General features: G+C 42.1%; 1 protein-coding gene across 2 annotated transcripts in view; it reads right to left on the bottom strand.

The window, feature by feature from the left end:
• Window positions 1-10,000, bottom strand: part of gria4b (glutamate receptor, ionotropic, AMPA 4b) — a 518,469-nt gene that overhangs the window by 219,038 nt on the left and 289,431 nt on the right. The gene's annotated exons all lie outside the window — the stretch shown is intronic.

Raw genomic sequence — 10,000 nt, 5'->3', positions numbered from 1 at the left:
CACTAATGTGACTGTGAACACACTAATGTGACTGTGACACACTAATGTGAATTTGAGTCACTACATGAATCATTTTGTCACTGAGATCAGCTTAAACTATGAAAATATCTCATATTGAGTTTGTGATATGAACATGTCACATCATAAATCACATCAAAAGTCCATGTTCCTGCTGCTGCTGCTGCTGCTGAACATGGACTCAGTCTTTCACCTGCTGCACATTTGTGCAACAGTCTCCACAACTATTACTCGGCTGTAAAAAAGCTATTTATTTCTTATATTTTTTATTGTTTTATGTTTTACATCATGATCGGCCCGCGACCCAGCATGAGTTTGACAAACCTGATCTAAAGTATTTTCCACTGACTTTCAATGATACAGATATGAACCATAAATCCACAATCTGAAAGTTAAACATAAATTTCTAGCTGAAAGTTCTGCCACGTGAACACAAACTATTGTAATAATAAAGTGTGTGACATAGTTTTATGTCAGATTATAAACAAGTTGATTACTCAAGACTTATTCATACTTACTCATGTCACCTTTTTCAATCCAAAGAGTATGTTAAATATCTTAATTTATTGACCTTTATTTATTTAACCTCTAAAAACATGTATGATAGGCTCCTCCCCTTTATCCCAGTGGGACTTTCCTGTTAAATAAAGGTCAATGTTAAATTAACAAATATATTTTTTCAAACATCAAACAAAAAAAACACCTATATTAATAAAATATATTTACAAATCGCAACAGCAATATTATCCATCATAATTTAAAATGGGAAAAAAACAAGTTTCTTTTTGTCCTTTTAAAATGGCTTTGGGGCCAATCATCACCGTCATAATAACTGTAATAGTATCATTTCTGCTGTTCTGTGCAGCGAAATGGAGCAAAGGATTATGGTCTATGTAGTTCCTCTGTTTCTGTAGCGGCTGCTGCAACAAAACAAAGTTAAGCAAAGAAGCTAAGAAGTGTTTACAGGCCCCACGTTACAACACGTCACAATATGTGGCTTATTGTTACGTCCCTACACCTGAAGAATACTCATAACCCTCTCTGTTACCTAACCCTATCAGACACAAGCACCCGACACAAGAGCGCTGGCCCCTGCCAAGTGTCCACTGTCCAGGAGCCTTGACAGAGAGGAACCGCGTGGCATTGGAAGGGGGCCCCTGCTGCACTGTTAATAAAGCTCCATATCCGCGAAGCCAGTGCCGTGTCAAGGTGATGTATGAGCGGAGGAGCGAGCCAGGGCCCCGACAGCCACCAGAGGAAGCACAGAGGGCCAAACAGGCTCCAAGTACGGGGCCGGGGCCAGGGAGGGGCTGAAGGAGGGCTGCGATAGGGCCATTTGAAGGCAGTGGTGGAAGGTAATAAGTATCTGTACTTCATTTGAAGAGGAACCTGAAAACCTTAAGAAGATGTATTTATTTGCCACTTACTACTGTTACTTTGCTCCTGCATCTGTACTTACTTACTTACTCACTCACTTACTCACTCACTTATTTACTCACTTATTTACTCACTTATTTACTCACTTACTTACTCACTCACTTACTCACTCACTTATTTACTTACTCACTTACTCACTCACTTACTTACTCACTTACTCACTTACTTAGTGACTCACTTACTTACTTACTCACTTACTTACTCACTTACTTACTTACTTACTCACTTACTTACTTACTTACTTACTTACTCAATTACTTAGTGACTCACTTACTTACTTACTTACTCACTTACTCACTTACTCACTTACTTACTTACTTACTTACTTACTTACTTACTTACTTACTTACTTACTCACTTACTTACTTACTTACTTAGTGACTCACTTACTTACTCACTTACTTACTTATTCACTTACTCACTTACTCACTCACTTACTTACTCACTTACTCACTTACTTAGTGACTCACTTACTTACTTACTCACTTACTTACTCACTTACTTACTTACTTACTCACTTACTCACTTACTTACTTACTTACTCAATTACTTAGTGACTCACTTACTTACTTACTTACTCACTTACTCACTTACTCACTTACTTACTTACTTACTTACTCACTTACTTACTTACTTACTTACTTACTCACTCACTTACTTACTTACTTACTCACTTACTCACTTACTCACTTACTCACTTACTTACTTACTTACTTACTCACTTACTTACTTATTCACTTACTCACTTACTCACTCACTTACTTACTTACTTACTCACTTACTTAGTGACTCACTTACTTACTTACTCACTCACTTACTTACTTACTCACTTACTTACTTACTTACTCACTTACTTACTCACTTACTCACTTACTTACTTACTTACTCACTTACTTAGTGACTCACTTACTTACTTACTTACTCACTTACTCACTTACTCACTTACTTACTTACTCACTTACTTACTTACTTACTTACTTAGTTAGTGACTCACTTACTTACTCACTTACTTACTTATTCACTTACTCACTTACTCACTCACTTACTTACTTACTCACTTATTTAGTGACTCACTTACTTATTTAGTGACTCACTTACTTACTCACTTACTTACTTACTTACTCACTTACTTACTCACTTACTCACTTACTTACTTACTTACTTACTCACTTACTTACTTACTTACTTACTTAGTGACTCACTTACTTACTCACTTACTTACTCACTCACTTACTTACTTACTTACTTACTTACTCACTTACTTACTTATTTACTCACTTACTTACTCACTTACTTACTTACTCACTTACTCACTTACTCACTTACTTACTTACTTAGTGACTCACTTACTTACTTACTTACTCACTTACTTACTCACTTACTTACTTACTCACTTACTCACTTACTCACTTACTTACTTACTTACTTACTTAGTTAGTGACTCACTTACTTACTCACTTACTTACTTACTTACTCACTTACTCACTTACTCACTTACTTACTTACTTACTCACTTACTTAGTGACTCACTTACTTACTCACTTACTTACTTACTCACTTACTTACTTACTTACTTACTTACTCACTTACTTACTTACTTACTTACTCACTTACTTAGTGACTCACTTACTTACTCACTCACTTACTTACTCACTTACTTACTTAGTGACTCACTTACTTACTCACTTACTTACTTACTCACTTACTTACTTACTTACTTACTTACTTACTTACTCACTTACTTACTTACTTACTTACTTACTTACTTACTTAGTGACTCACTTACTTACTCACTTACTTACTTACTCACTTACTTACTTACTTACTTACTTACTTACTTACTCACTTACTCACTTACTTACTCACTTACTCACTTACTTACTCACTTACTCACTTACTCACTCACTTACTTACTTACTTACTTACTTACTCACTCACGTACTTACTCACTTACTCACTTACTTACTCACTTACTCACTTACTTACTTACTCACTTACTTACTTACTTACTTACTTAGTTAGTGACTCACTTACTTACTCACTTACTTACTCACTTACTTACTTACTTACTTACTTACTCACTCACGTACTTACTCACTTACTCACTTACTTACTCACTTACTCACTTACTTACTTACTCACTTACTTACTTACTTACTTACTTAGTTAGTGACTCACTTACTTACTCACTTACTCACTCACTTACTTATTTACTTACTCACTTACTCACTTACTCACTCACTTACTTACTTACTTACTTACTTACTCACTCACGTACTTACTCACTTACTCACTTACTTACTTACTTACTTACTCACTTACTTACTTACTTACTCACTTACTTACTTACTTACTCACTTACTTACTCACTTACTTACTTACTCACTTACTCACTTACTCACTTACTTACTTACTTAGTGACTCACTTACTTACTCACTTACTCACTTACTTACTTACTTACTTACTTAGTTAGTGACTCACTTACTTACTCACTTACTTACTTACTTACTCACTTACTCACTTACTCACTCACGTACTTACTCACTTACTTACTTACTCACTTACTTACTCACTTACTTACTTACTCACTTACTTACTTACTTAGTGACTCACTTACTTACTCACTTACTCACTTACTTACTTACTTAGTTAGTGACTCACTTACTTACTCACTTACTTACTCACTCACTTACTTACTTACTTACTCACTTACTCACTTACTCACTTACTTACTTACTTACTTACTTACTTACTCACTCACGTACTTACTCACTTACTCACTTACTTACTTACTTACTTACTCACTTACTTACTTACTTACTTACTTACTTACTCACTTACTTACTTACTTACTCACTTACTTACTCACTTACTTACTTACTCACTTACTCACTTACTCACTTACTCACTTACTTACTTACTTAGTGACTCACTTACTTACTTACTTACTTACTTAGTTAGTGACTCACTTACTTACTCACTTACTTACTTACTTACTCACTTACTCACTTACTCACTTACTTACTTACTTACTCACTTACTTAGTGACTCACTTACTTACTCACTTACTTACTTACTCACTTACTTACTTACTTACTTACTTACTCACTTACTTACTTACTTACTCACTTACTTAGTGACTCACTTACTTACTCACTCACTTACTTAGTCACTTACTTACTTACTTACTTACTTACTTACTTACTCACTTACTTACTTACTTACTTACTTACTTACTTACTTACTTACTTAGTGACTCACTTACTTACTCACTTACTTACTTACTCACTTACTTACTTACTTACTTACTTACTTACTTACTCACTTACTTACTTACTTACTTACTTACTTACTTACTCACTTACTTAGTGACTCACTTACTTACTCACTTACTTACTCACTTACTCACTTACTCACTTACTTACTCACTTACTTACTTACTTACTCACTTACTTACTTACTTACTCACTTACTTAGTGACTCACTTACTTACTCACTTACTTACTCACTTACTCACTTACTTACTTACTCACTTACTTACTTACTTACTCACTTACTTACTTACTTACTTACTTACTTACTCACTCACTTACTTACTCACTTACTCACTTACTCACTTACTCACTTACTCACTTACTTACTTACTTACTTACTTACTTACTCACTTACTTACTTATTCACTTACTCACTTACTCACTCACTTACTTACTCACTTACTCACTTACTTAGTGACTCACTTACTTACTTACTCACTTACTTACTCACTTACTCACTTACTCACTTACTTACTTACTTACTTACTTACTCACTTACTTACTTACTTACTTACTTACTTACTTACTTACTTACTTACTTACTTACTCACTTACTTACTTACTTACTCACTTACTCACTTACTTACTCACTTACTTACTTACTTACTTACTCACTTACTTAGTGACTCACTTACTTACTCACTTACTTACTTACTCACTTACTCACTTACTTACTTACTCACTTACTCACTTACTTACTCACTTACTTACTCACTTACTCACTTACTTACTTACTTACTTACTCACTTACTTACTTACTTACTCACTTACTTACTCTATTACTTACTTACTTACTTACTTACTCACTTACTCACTTACTTACTTACTTACTTACTCACTTACTTACTTACTTACTTACTCACTTACTCACTTACTCACTTACTCACTTACTCACTTACTCACTTACTCACTTACTTATTACTAATAATAATAATAACTTTTATTTATATAGCGCTTTTCAGTGACCCAAAGACGCTGAACATATATAAAAAAGGGGGGGGGGGGGTATTTACAGACAGGGGGGACAACACGTACAGAACACATTAATATACAGATAAAATGAACAAGACAGACGAAGTAGAGAGAAAAAGATGGGGATGTAACAGGGGGTAGAAGAGTAGGCAATGGGGTAGAGGAGGCTAGGGGTAGGGGAGGTCATAGGCTTGGGTGAAGAGGTCATGTTTTTAGGCGGGATTTGAATGTTGTGAGTGAGGGAGAGTGGCGGACAGGTTGGGGGAGGGAGTTCCAGAGTCGGGGTGCTGTTCGGGAGAATGCTCTGTCGCCAAAAGTTTTGAGTCGGGATGTTGGTGCAGTCAGGGTGAGAGAGGAGGAGGATCGGAGAGCTCGGGTGGGGCGGTGGGGGATGAGGAGGTCAGACAGGTAGGGGGGGGCAAGGTGGTGAAGAGCTTTGAAGGTGAGGAGGAGTATTTTAAAGTTTATGCGCTGCTTGATGGGGAGAGAGTGGAGAGAGCGGAGAACGGGAGTGATGTGATCACGGGACCGGGTGTGGGTGAGGAGGAGGGTGTGGGTGAGGAGGCGGGTGTGGGTGAGGAGGCGGGTGTGGGTGAGGAGGCGGGTGTGGGTGAGGAGGCGGGTGTGGGTGAGGAGGAGGGTGTGGGTGAGGAGGCGGGTGTGGGTGAGGAGGCGGGTGTGGGTGAGGAGGCGGGTGTGAGTGAGGAGGAGGGTGTGAGTGAGGAGGCGGGTGTGAGTGAGGAGGAGGGTGTGGGTGAGGAGGAGGGTGTGGGTGAGGAGGCGGGTGTGGGTGAGGAGGAGGGTGTGGGTGAGGAGGCGGGTGTGGGTGAGGAGGCGGGTGTGGGTGAGGAGGCGGGTGTGGGTGAGGAGGCGGGTGTGGGTGAGGAGGCGGGTGTGGGTGAGGAGGCGGGTGTGGGTGAGGAGGCGGGTGTGGGTGAGGAGGCGGGTGTGGGTGAGGAGGCGGGTGTGGGTGAGGAGGCGGGTGTGGGTGAGGAGGCGGGTGTGGGTGAGGAGGCGGGCAGCGGAGTTTTGGACCATTTGGAGTCTACTTAGTGACTTACTTAGTGACTTACTCACTCACTCAAGAGTTTGTTTTACTGTGTCAGAGGGAGAGTGTTTTATTCTCTGAAAACCAGGAAGTACATTTTTGAACATGTCATTTAAAACGTATTGGTACCTTTACTAGGTAATACAACTGAAAAGTACTTTACTCTTTATGTATCTGTTCTGTATTTAATGTTTACTTCACTACATTTGAACTGAACTGAAAAGTAGAACGTTTCATTTGGTTTTGAGCAAAAATACTACGTATACAATTCACTAGACACATTCAAATAAAGTTCACGTTTTACTCTAGAAGTAGGTTATTTTACCTGCTGCTTATACTTTTATTTGAGTAGTTTCTTTTTGCTCCAGTATCTGTACTTTTACTTAAGTAACAAACCTGAAACATATTGTACTTAGTCGGTGTAATCCTTCATTGGTCCAGGCGTGTTCCATTGTAGAAGAAGCTTCAGTTGTTTCATCTGGACTCAGTTAAAAAAATAGACGTTTCGACTTCATCCAAGAGTCATTGTCAATAAGAGAATTTAGGTCGAGAACTCCGATATTTGTACTATTCTGTGGTAAGCCCCGCCCATTGGGGACAGATTCATGGCTGTGCCATGGGCTCGCCCGTGTCTCCCATAGTGGCCAACCTGTACATGGAGCACTTTGAGAAGAAGGCACTGGCCTCATTCTCAGGCTCCGCCCCAAAACTGTGGCTCCGCTATGTCGATGATACTTTTGTAACAATCAAGAAACAAGAGCTGGAAACCTTCTCTGATCACATCAATGCTGTGGACCCACATATCAGGTTTACTAGAGAAGACGCTAAGGAGAACCGCTTGGCCTTTCTTGATTGTTCCACGATCAGAGGAGAGGACGGGAAACTCCAAATAGAAGTATATATGAAACCTACACACACAGACCAGTATCTGCTCTTTGGTTCCAACCACCCACTACAGCACAAGCTGGGAGTGATCAGAACCTTACAACACAGAGCTCAAGGTGTGCCCACCAGCTCAGAGGGCAAGAAGAAAGAGGAAAAACATGTCCGAAATGCCCTCTCAGCCTGTGGTTACCCCGCTTGGGCTCTCAACAGAGTGAAGAGAACCAAGAAGCAGGACAAAAGGGAAACTGAACAGAGAAGGAAGGGTGTTTCTATCCCTTATGTCTCTGGCCTGTCGGAAAAACACGAAGTCCCTGTTTATTTTAAACCAGGAAACACTTTAAGACAAAAACTGGTTCACCCTAAGGACAAGTTGCCGACTCAAAAACAGAGCAATGTAGTTTATTCGATCCAATGCAGTGAAGAAAGCTGTAAAGAACGGTACATAGGTGAGACAAAACAGCCTCTACACAAGAGGCTTTATCAGCACAGAAGAAATACTAGTTCAGGACCTCAGAGCGCCGTGCATCTCCATCTTGAAGCCTCTAATCACTCGTTTGAAGACGGTGAGGTGAAGGTTTTAAGCAGGAGAAAAGATGGTTTGAAAGAGGAGTCAAGGAAGCTATTTTTGTTAAAAAAGAAAGACCTTCTTTAAACAGAAATGGAGGGCTAAGGTTTAATCTTCCTGTTATTTATAATGGGATTCTGAACCCCTTTTTAGCAGATATTTGATATGCAACTTATACTTTTAACCGAGTATTTATTTTGCTTCTGTATCTGTAGTGACACAATGGAGTACTTCTTCCACCACTGATGAAGGGTGACCAGGCCACCAGCGGGAGCTGTGATTGGTCGACCCTTGAGTCTGGATCGACCAAATGACATCTTGTGATGTCATTTGTGACTTTTGTCCTGAAAGAACAATGTGCACGAGCTGCAACAGTCGAGTCACAAATATAAAACTCTGCCAAACATTTTGTTCAACAGAAAGTTCAGAAACTCATGAGTCTGACTCTGCCACAGCCTCCAACAAGCAAGAAGTGTCTAAGACTTCTCCATAAAACCTCCTCTCCTTGATTCCTTGAAAGGTCATGAGTAATCAGCCTCTTTTCTCTTCAGTCACACCATTGCAGCTGCTCAGGGTCAGGGTCAGGGTCAGGGTCAGGGTCAGGGTCAGGGTCAGGGTCAGGGTCAGGGTCAGGGTCAGGGTCAGGGTCAGGGTCAGGGTCAGGGTCAGGGTCTGGGTCTGGGTCAGGGTCAGGGTCAGGGTCAGGGTCAGGGTCAGGGTCAGGGTCAGGGTCAGGGTCAGGGTCAGGGTTAGGGTCAGGGTCAGGGTCAGGGTCAGGGTCTGGGTCAGGGTCAGGGTCAGGGTCAGGGTCAGGGTCAGGGTCAGGGTAAGGGTCAGGGTCAGGGTCAGGGTCAGGGTTATCTTGGAGCTTGGATCTTTGCTACGAAATCTTTTCACCAACAATGTTGACACTGGTTTACATTTTGAACAAACCAAAAAACCTCCAATAAAAACATCATGTTATTTTTGATGTTGTTGAAAATCTGATAAAAGGCGGAGTCAGTGATGGTGGAGTTAGAGGGACTCCAGTGTGTGTGGGGAGACGGACCCCTGCAGGCTGACGACCCCTGCAGGCTGACGACCCCTGCAGGCTGACGACCCCTGCAGGCTGACGACCCCTGCAGGCTGACGGACCCCTGCAGGCTGACGACCCCTGCAGGCTGACGACCCCTGCAGGCTGACGGACCCCTGCAGGCTGACGACCCCTGCAGGCTGACGGACCCCTGCAGGCTGACGACCCCTGCAGGCTGACGACCCCTGCAGGCTGACAACCCCTGCAGGCTGACGACCCCTGCAGGCTGACGGACCCCTGCAGGCTGACGACCCCTGCAGGCTGACGGACCCCTGCAGGCTGACAGACCCCTGCAGGCTGACGGACCCCTGCAGGCTGACGGACCCCTGCAGGCTGACAACCCCTGCAGGCTGACGGACCCCTGCAGGCTGACAGACCCCTGCAGGCTGACGACCCCTGCAGGCTGACGGACCCCTGCAGGCTGACGACCCCTGCAGGCTGACGACCCCTGCAGGCTGACAACCCCTGCAGGCTGACGGACCCCTGCAGGCTGACGACCCCTGCAGGCTGACGACCCCTGCAGGCTGACGACCCCTGCAGGCTGACGGACCCCTGCAGGCTGACGACCCCTGCAGGCTGACGACCCCTGCAGGCTGACAACCCCTGCAGGCTGACGACCCCTGCAGGCTGACGGACCCCTGCAGGCTGACGACCCCTGCAGGCTGACGGACCCCTGCAGGCTGACAGA

The sequence above is a fragment of the Eucyclogobius newberryi genome, unplaced genomic scaffold (genome assembly GCF_026437365.1).
Source record: "Eucyclogobius newberryi isolate DKJ021-1_F unplaced genomic scaffold, fEucNew1.0.hap1 SCAF_15, whole genome shotgun sequence".
Lineage (NCBI taxonomy): Eukaryota > Metazoa > Chordata > Actinopteri > Gobiiformes > Gobiidae > Eucyclogobius > Eucyclogobius newberryi.
Note: the sequence above shows the minus strand (reverse complement) of the source record. Positions and strands in the feature narration are given on the sequence as shown.